Below are 9,012 nucleotides of genomic sequence, written 5' to 3' on the forward strand. Positions count from 1 at the left end.
CAAGTGATCCAGCTGCCTGTACCTTTGTTTTTGCTGAGTGTTTGTTTGGTGGGCTGTGTGTTTTCGGGGCATGTGCTCTGAGAAGCTGGGAGTGATTGCTGACTGCTGACTGATTGCTGATTGTTGTGGAATTGCTGACTGCTGTGTGACTGCTGCCTGGGCATGACAGAAGCCCTAGCAAAGGGGCTGAGTCAGCGTAGGCCCAAAAGGCTATAAAAGGAGACTCTCCAGGTGACTAGGCAGTCTGTGAACACGGACTGCAAACAGGGGAAGCGGTTCGTAGGTCAGTTCCTAGGCCATTTCATGAGTAGTAGCATAGCTTATTACCATACAATGGTGGGATATGTTGTACCACATGGCTTCCCACCTTGGCCTCAACTGGTGCTCCCTTCCCTTGCTCCGCTGAGCCCTCCACCCAGATGGAGCCTCTGGCCCTGGGCTGCGGGGGCTACCTAGCACAGCTGCCAGCAACTGGGAATGGGAACAAGGTCACCCCCACCAGTGGTGTATGCTCCTTAGTGACGTCCCTTGGAGACTGAGTCCCAGGCCCAGGTAGGTGACTGAGTCCTACGACCTGGTAGGCAGACTTCGTGCCATCATGGCCCATGAGCAGGAGACTGATGACTACTACAGTCAGGCTCTTCTCCTAAAGAGTGAAGAAAAAGAGAAGGAGATAGAGGAGAAAGTAGCCAAACAAAAGACTGGCCAAAGAGACCCACCTGGAGCTACCTGGAAGATGGTTGTCTCCGGCTCCAGGACATGCATGGCTAGGGCTGCCCTTCCCCTGGCATTGCACGACAGTTCTGCTCCCCTCACCATGCATGAGAAGGCTCTGATGGAGACACCAGAGGAGGAGGTAGGTGATCAGTGAACTGCCACCGCCAAGAGGAGAAGCGTGGTGGTGGTGGGATGACTCTCTTGTGTGGGGCACCAAGGGACCCATCTGCCATCTGGAGCCCATGAGGGGTCCATATCTGGGATATTGTGATGAGGATCTCTAGGCTCGTCCAGCCCTCAAACCACTCCCCCATGCCTACTCATGCACATGGGCACAAATGACATGGCCAGGAGTAATCTGGACCAGGTCATGAGTGACTACAGGGCTCTCAGGGTTAGGCTCAAGGGGTTAGAGGGCACAGGTAGTCTTTTCCTCTGTGATTCCAGTTGCTGGCCATAGACCTAGGAGGGAAGGATGCATTGAAGAAGTGAACCAATTACTCTAGCAATAGAACTACCAAGAAGGCTTCAGTTTCTTGGACTGCAGTGCACCCTTCAGGGAGAGAGGACTCCTGGGAAGGGATGGCATCCACCTTATGTGGAGGAGTAAGTCCCAGTTCTTGGCCAGGATGTCTAATCTTCTAGATAGAGGATGTTGAAATGTTGACTGGAGCATGCCTGGGGACCAGCACACAAGAAAGCTCTGAAGTTGGGGACACTAAGAGAGCCACTCTTGCAAGAGGGAATGGTTCTCCCTCAGCGTGACAGAAAATTGAGGGTCTCAACTGGAGGACTCAGGTGCCTGTACACTAATGCCAGGAGCATGGGAAATGAGCAGGAGGAGCTAGCCCTCTGTGACAGGGAACCCAAGTCCTGTCACGAGGAAAAAGGTGTGCCCCTATAAGGCCAGAAGCTTCTGGGCATGGAGGGCTGGTGGGGAAGGGGTTAATTGCTGAACTGGGCCGGCTGGTCAGCTGACCAGAAGAGGCAGGACTATAAAAACCCTGGGTGGGACGACAGTAGGGAGGTCAGCAGCCAAAGGGAAGCGGTCCCGCTGAGAGCTCCAGGAAGAAGCTTGGGCAGCGGTCCTTGGTGGGAAGGGGAAGGGGAAGGGGAAGGGGAAGCTACAGAGTGCAGGGGGCTGGACCTGATGATCTTGCAAGGTCCCTTCCAGACCCTTACAATCTATGAATCTACAGACCAGCTCATCAATGATCCAAGTCCTTGTTCTTCAAGGACTGTAGGAACTGCTTGGTTTGGTGGACCAGGAATCTAGATGAGAGGTTCTCAAACTGTGGTCTACGGACCACCACTGGTCCATGACCTCCATTCAGGTAGTCTGCAGAAAAGTTACCTAAGGCTAAAGCTGACAAACGTTACACCTGACTTCACAGAACGTTGCTTAAAAAAACAGGCACATCCATCGTGTTACAAAGGTAAGACTACTGATATTAAAATACGAGTTGTGTTTTCTAGACTGTTCTAGACTATGGCAAAGCATGTGAGGAAGGACTGCCAGGAAATACAAAAAGCACCCTTCCCTTTATAGGGAAAGAAGATCACCTAAGTCAGATATTGCTCTGGAAAAGGCCCACAGAGAGGCAGTTTATATAGTAAGCTGAAGAACTGTGAAGCAAAGGGAGGGGATGGCCTGAGGCAATACTGAAAGTTGGTGGTGGGAACAAGTCCTTGTCAGAAGCCAGAGGAGGATGGAAAAGACCCTTGCATTGCTTCTGCATATCCAAGAAGACGATTGAAGGGCTATTGGTTTTATTTGGACTCCATGGAGGACAGCATTTTAGATTTGCGGAGGATCAAATAAGCACATCTTTCACAGGGAAGCTGAAACAGGAGATGTATATCCATGACGGAAAGGGAAACTACCTGGTGCCTGTCACAGTAGATTTATGTCACCGTTTCAAATTGAGTGTTATTTAAGATATAAAAAATCATTAGATAAATGTTCAGCTTTAATTCTCTCTCTTTACTTTGAATGTAAGCTTGAGCTTGTATAGAGCAAACTCCCTGTGGATTGCAACGCTATTTCATTTTTCACCCAATAAGAGATTGTGGGAGTTCTGGTGTATGACAGTAATAGAGAGATGGCAAAATGCAACCAAGCATGTGAAAGTAATCACATTCTATGCTAATGGCACAAATAATGCCTGTTTAGTCCTCTACAGCATGTTTGCTGGGGTGAGTCTGATCTGGTTTTGTGTAAAATGAAAACTTCTCTGTAGGTTAAACTGCATATTTTACATAAATGGTCTGGTGTTCAGTAGGCATTTCCAGTTTAGTAAGCTGCCATGCAACTTGGCAGCTTCTGTTCAAGAGACATCTTACTTTAGAATAGTATCGGTCGTATACAAAATGACAGAGGAATGTTTTCAAGGCTCTGTGTAGGTTTTGGCTGGCTGCTTGGGCTGGTTATCAGTTGGCCATGGGAGACAATGTTGACTGGAGCGATTCCAAGTGATTTCAACAGCACTGACTTGGAAAAGTCACAGGAATGAAATAGAAGAAAGTATGTGAAAGCTTCAATCAAATAGGAACAGACATGCGAGCAGGAGACTCATTGCAATCTCATTTCTTGTGAAATGCAAGAAGCTTTTACCTGTGTGTGATGTGATATTGGGTAGGGTATGTAAGAAGAAGAGACACTGCTGTTGTTCTGTGGAGGTGACTATAAGTGGATTATAACTCCATTTATCATGTAGTAAATAAGACATAGGATTGTCCTCACCTCCAGGTGCCACATGTTTGGCTCTGGTCTTCTGCAGCTCGCTGTTTCTGCAGAGGTTTAAAAAGCATGCGAGCAAGCATGTGTTTTGTGATAGTAGAACGGGTTGAAGCAGATGTTTCCAGTTTGAGTCTCCTGAAATTTCAAGGAAAAGACCCTCCGATGGGGAATACGAACAATGCTTTTAAGTTTTTAGAAATTTGAAAATGCATTTGTGGTCAATCAAAATACTTCGTTTTGATTTTGACTTAAAAAGCCCCCTAACTGTTTTTAATAAAGTCGGGGATACTTTAAATGGAAATCTATATCCAGCCAGACAAAACCAAACATTTTGTTTAGAACTAATTTTTTGAAATACAAGCCAGTGAAATCGACACACAATTAAATATGCATCATTTGAATCCATATCTTTTTCTTGAGAAAAAGTTTGGCATGCTCTGTTGGTTGCCGTGGGATTAGACTTCTAACCTGCTTCAGTTTAATTGTACATAATAACATGAAGCCTGGGAGCAACTGAGCTGAGCAGCCAGCCTGAGCTCCAGGACTGTGCACCATCCTGTCTAGACTGTCTCCTGAATCTCTGGATGGTTTTTGTGGCCCCAGGAGCACCGTGTAGCAGTTCAGTGATGAGACAGAAAAATTGTTAGACACTTTTTTTGTAGAGATCAATTTTAGCAGACAAGAGGCATCTCCAGGTGCTGTGTTCCACTGTTTGTAAAGACGTCCCTGGTTTAAAAGAACAGCATGATACTTATGAAACTCCAATTGGGCATGATTGCCCATAGTAAATCAGGAATACTTCCACTGCAAACCATGGGTTGTAAAACTGGTGAAAGTAAGAGACGAACTAAGGGCCATGATCTATGGTGTTTTTCTCAGTAATTTTCTGTAAGTATTCATAGGAGTAGGATTAGACTCTGAAAACGCAGACAATTCCCATGATACAAGCCTTAGGTTATTTGAAATCAGGGAGTCCCCTTTCTTTACTAGGAGTACTGTATAATGTATTTACAGAGGAGGTGTTACTTTGAAGTTTGGTTCTTGTCTTTGATCAAAAGCATACAGCCTCCCTCATGTCTCTTGGAAAGAGACAGTAGTTATATTGCACTGGTGTGGTTTTTTAATGTTTTGGACAGCAAAAATGACATTTACATGAAACAGCAATCCTGGGAACACACAAGATAAGACAATTTCAACGATGAGCTGAGGAAATATCTCACGAGCAGTTTTTAAATCAAGCAAAAGTAATAATATGTCATACTCACTTTGCCTCCCTTACCTGCTGTTAATTAAAGCACTGATAAAGGAGGTCTGTCAACATTGATATGATGAAAAGTAAAACATGTGTTTAAATTTTTCAAGATGAAAGTATTGTTAATTGGAAATACAGAAAAAGGGGTTTTGTAAATGCTTTTAATTTGGCATGCTTGTTTATGAAGTATGTATATAATAGGGTAGTGCAGCTCTGTACCCCTGTACCTTGGTGGAGGTGTGAGGACATTTTTCTTTTCCTAGGCAGGATAAAGAAAGCAGAATGCCACCGGACATTAAGCAGTGTCCCCTGTATAAGACTCTCAGCAGAGTGCTAGACTTGGCAGCCAGGCGTGGCATTAACCCAATGGAGCCTTTTGCTTAGGACATAAGCCTTAGGTGCTTCTGATTCCCCAGTGTGTGTGCTTGCCATGTGCATGTTATTGGCCTGCAATTCACAGCCTTTCTCATCAGTTAATGTAGGAGGAAATGAAAAGCTTACCTGCCTCACAGGTATGAAAAAAGGATCAAATATCACTGAATCATTGGGATCCAGTCCTGAAGTTATATTTCTCTTACATGGGAGACCTGATTTTAAAGAAAGACAGTAGAATGCCATTGCTAACATAGATACTGCTAAGACTATTTAAAGAGCTTGCTGTACTGCAGCACAGGGAATTAGCACTTCTATTTCCAATGCACTGACTCTCCTGTAAGCACTACTTTTAAGCAGTTAAATGCATGGTGCGCATTGTTGGTCTTGAAGAAAGCCGTGAAGCTGTTAAGAATAGAATAGTGTTTCACTAGAAATACCGTTCTAATACTGATAGTACACGACTGATGTTGTAGATTTTGTGATGGTCCAGAAATTATGCATTTGCCTCTGTTCAAATAATGTAAGAGCTTTTAAGCAAAATATGTAGGAGCCCATGTATGGCAACCTACTAAGAAACTGAGGGGAACAGCACAGATAGTCAAAAGGTAGAGTTTGGATGAGGTACAAGGAAGTTGCTCTGCATGTATCCGGCTAGGTATCCTAAGATGCAATTGGGACAGTAAATACTTGGTTTAATAAAGAACTATTTAGTTAATGAAGAATCGAGTCCCCATATGGTTGTTGGGCATACAGTAAATGAAACACTGCGGGAGGACTGACCATTTTTATTGCTCCTTCAGTGGAGAGTGGTGTTATTCTTTTAAAAATTACCCAAAACCCTAACTCTTGTAAATAAAGTTTAATTCTTCATAGTTGTACTTCCAGTAATGATGTGCCAATGAGACGTGAAGCTGCTTCATTCTTCCAGTGACCCTCAACCAGGGTGCTGCTTTGGCTGTGAGGTGTAAAGGGATAAGCAGATAAATTAAATAGATAAGCACAGGCTTAGGCTTTTCCCTTCCTGGATGATTCCCTACCCGCACTGCCCAGCCTCTTTGCAAGGAGGTAAGCACTGTATATATAAACTACATATATTTGTTTTGTTTTTTTTAATATCTGATGCCACTCAACTCACAAAAGCTATAGAGGGGTGCCTGATGTCCAAAAATGTTCTTCAAAGGAATCAAAACTTACGTTACAGGGAGATGTTAGGGCAGGAGTTGGCAAATGCTTTCACAGATTGAATCATATTTTAATACCAAGATTGCCTCAAGTACCATGTCTCCTCCAGGTACAAATTATCTCCTGTTAACATATCCATATAGCAACTGTTTACGGGGGAAAAGTGATACTTAGTTTATTTTACAGTGGTCTGATGCAATTTAGCGGCTGTCAAGGAGAAGGAACGCCAGGTGCCCAGCCAGCAATCTGTGGATAATGCGCCCCAGCAGGATACAGTGCGAGAACATTTCCATTATGGCATTTCCCTTTTGCTTTTCCTGGTACACCTGAATTAAAAACATCGGAGAGCTGGTTCTGGGAGCTGCATTAGGTTTTTCAGTCGCAGCATATCTCTGCTTCGTAATGGAATCCAAAAAGGACTAATGGCCAATCTAATTCCCACTGGAACCTAGGGAAAGACCCCCTTCGGCTTCCCTGTGGACTATAATGTTCCTTAGAGGTTCACAGCTTGAAAGCTGCAACAAGAAAGAGTCACTCTTGCACTCTTCTCTTTTACAGTGGTTTTTTTTTTTTATGCCACTGGAATCGTGTCTGACACTTTCTGCTTTTCTTACAACTCTTCTCATGAGAGTGGTGCACCTTTATTTTAATGCTGGTGGTTTTTTTAGGACAGACCAAATATGCCTTTGAACTGGCTACTCTTTGAAATTGTCCTTTATAATAAAATTATTTACCCAACACTATTTGCATGGTGCTAGTGATATATTAAATCAAGTGCCCTCAACACAGTCTACTTTCAGGAGGTGCCTCGGGGATGGTATGATTTCAAATGATGCCCTTGATCTATGGCCTGATTTTTTCAAATTGCTGTGCCCCTACACATTCCACTGGAGTTGCAGGTAACCTTCACTTTCAGAGATCAGACCTGAGTTGTCTGCCTTTCCCTAATAGAGGGTGGAACGATTACGACATGCACATACTCTTCACTTTTTTTAAGACACTTTTTAATTAGATGAAATAACAACATTGCCATTTTGGATGAGGAAATTTTTTGACCTTTCAGTTTTTTCTGTTTTAGGAATACTTTGCCATTTCATATTTTCCCCAAAGATCACCAGGGGTAGCAGGGGAAAACCGGAATGTCCACCCAATCAAATGAGGGTATGTTGAAAAGGTCAAAGTAATATAGAATATTATAATAAAAAAAGGAGCAGATGAATATAGAATTAAAGTTCAGAGACTGTATGTCTGAAGGGAAAAAAAAGGCCTTGGTTCTGGAAACAGCATGGGGTCGTGGTCAACGACACGTGTGGAAGTTCCTATGTAATTCCTGCAGCAGGTCTGGGGTAGCTGTGTGCTTCCAGCATGAGGCGAAACTGTTCATCTTGGAGTTGCTAAAGGAAGTTGCAGAACTGGAATTTTTGCAGTATTTATACCTCTTCTGAATATTTCCTGGACGTAAGGCATACTAGAGAAGAGAGATGAATAGAAACTAATGTTGTATAATAACTTCCATGAAGAAGGGAACTAGCACTTTTTCTTCAGAGGTAAGACGCAAAGACCTGTGACTGTTGCTTTAAACAGCAGACAATCTGTAACTCCAACTCTGTTGTGCAGATCATCAGCACTGCCCCAGAAGAGGGTAGGCTGGATAAGGAAGGAGCATTGGTTAAGTGATCTGAGATCTAACAAAATGTGAGCTTGCATGGGTATGTATGTGTATGCAAAACAGAAGGGTTGCTTCCTGTGCTGCGTGGCTGTTTCACAATCTCTTTGCTTTAGCTTCGCATCATATCTTTTCTGTTTCCTATGCTCTCTTGCCAATGTACCCCATCCCTTCCATAGTCTTTATGCCCCACTAATCCATTAGGGATGTGCAAAATGGGCTGTATTCGATTGGGATTTGGCCCGCACCGGGGCAATGATTCGATTAGTAGATTTGGATCACTGTCCCTGATTCAATTCTGCCAAATGCGAATCTGAAGGTTCGATGCTGATTCAGAGAATCAGCGATTCGGCCATAGACGCAGCTTTAAACACTTTTTCTACATACCTCAAGGTACCAGGAGGCTCGTGAACGCTGCAGTTCTGGGGCAGATGCAGCATCCCACAGGAGTGCAGGCGATCCTGGGAGTACTTCTGGTCCACTTCTGGGTCTGCTGGGGAGCGTGCTGGGGGGCCCCCCTGCCCTCCCCCCGGCTCAGCAATCAGCCATGGGGGGGATCCTGGGGGTCCTCCCAGATCCAGGAGGCACCAGTTGCTGAGCTGGGGGGGTACATGGGGGCTGCGGCCCCAGTGCTTCTGGCCCACTTCCGGGTCTGCTGCCAAGAGCACTGGGGAGCCCCTTGCACTCCTGTGGGGCACTCCATCCGCCCCAGCATCGCGGCTTTCACGAGCCGCCTGGTACCTTGAGGTATGTAGGAAAAACATTTAAAGCCAGGTCTATGTCCAAACCTCCGAATCTTTCTGAATCTCTCTAAATCGATTCGGAGGATTCCAATTCAATTCAGAGAGATTCAAGGGTCCCCTAATTCGATTTGGAGATTAAGCCAACAGATTGGGCCAAATCTCCACCAACTGAAACTTCCCAGAGCCCTATAATCCATGCCGAAGCTCCCCATCCAAAAAGCTAAACAGAAGAAGCAGTTATGTTGCTTCTGGACTGTAGCACTAATAAGAAACTTGCTGACAATCATCCTGCTTGTATATGGTTTTCACATCTTTTGCTTTTGATTCTTTCCCCTGT

General features: G+C 44.6%; 1 long non-coding RNA gene across 1 annotated transcript; it reads left to right on the forward strand.

Moving 5' to 3' along the window:
- The first annotated feature begins 3,953 nt into the window (after positions 1-3,953).
- On the forward strand, positions 3,954-8,261 carry LOC109310632. Its single transcript, XR_002101276.1, has 3 exons — positions 3,954-5,221; positions 5,958-6,149; positions 6,453-8,261. It is a non-coding gene; the product is annotated as an uncharacterized LOC109310632 (long non-coding RNA).
- Positions 8,262-9,012: the final 751 nt, after the last annotated feature.

The sequence above is a fragment of the Crocodylus porosus genome, unplaced genomic scaffold (genome assembly GCF_001723895.1).
Source record: "Crocodylus porosus isolate Cpor-Errol unplaced genomic scaffold, CroPor_comp1, whole genome shotgun sequence".
Classification (NCBI taxonomy): domain Eukaryota; kingdom Metazoa; phylum Chordata; order Crocodylia; family Crocodylidae; genus Crocodylus; species Crocodylus porosus.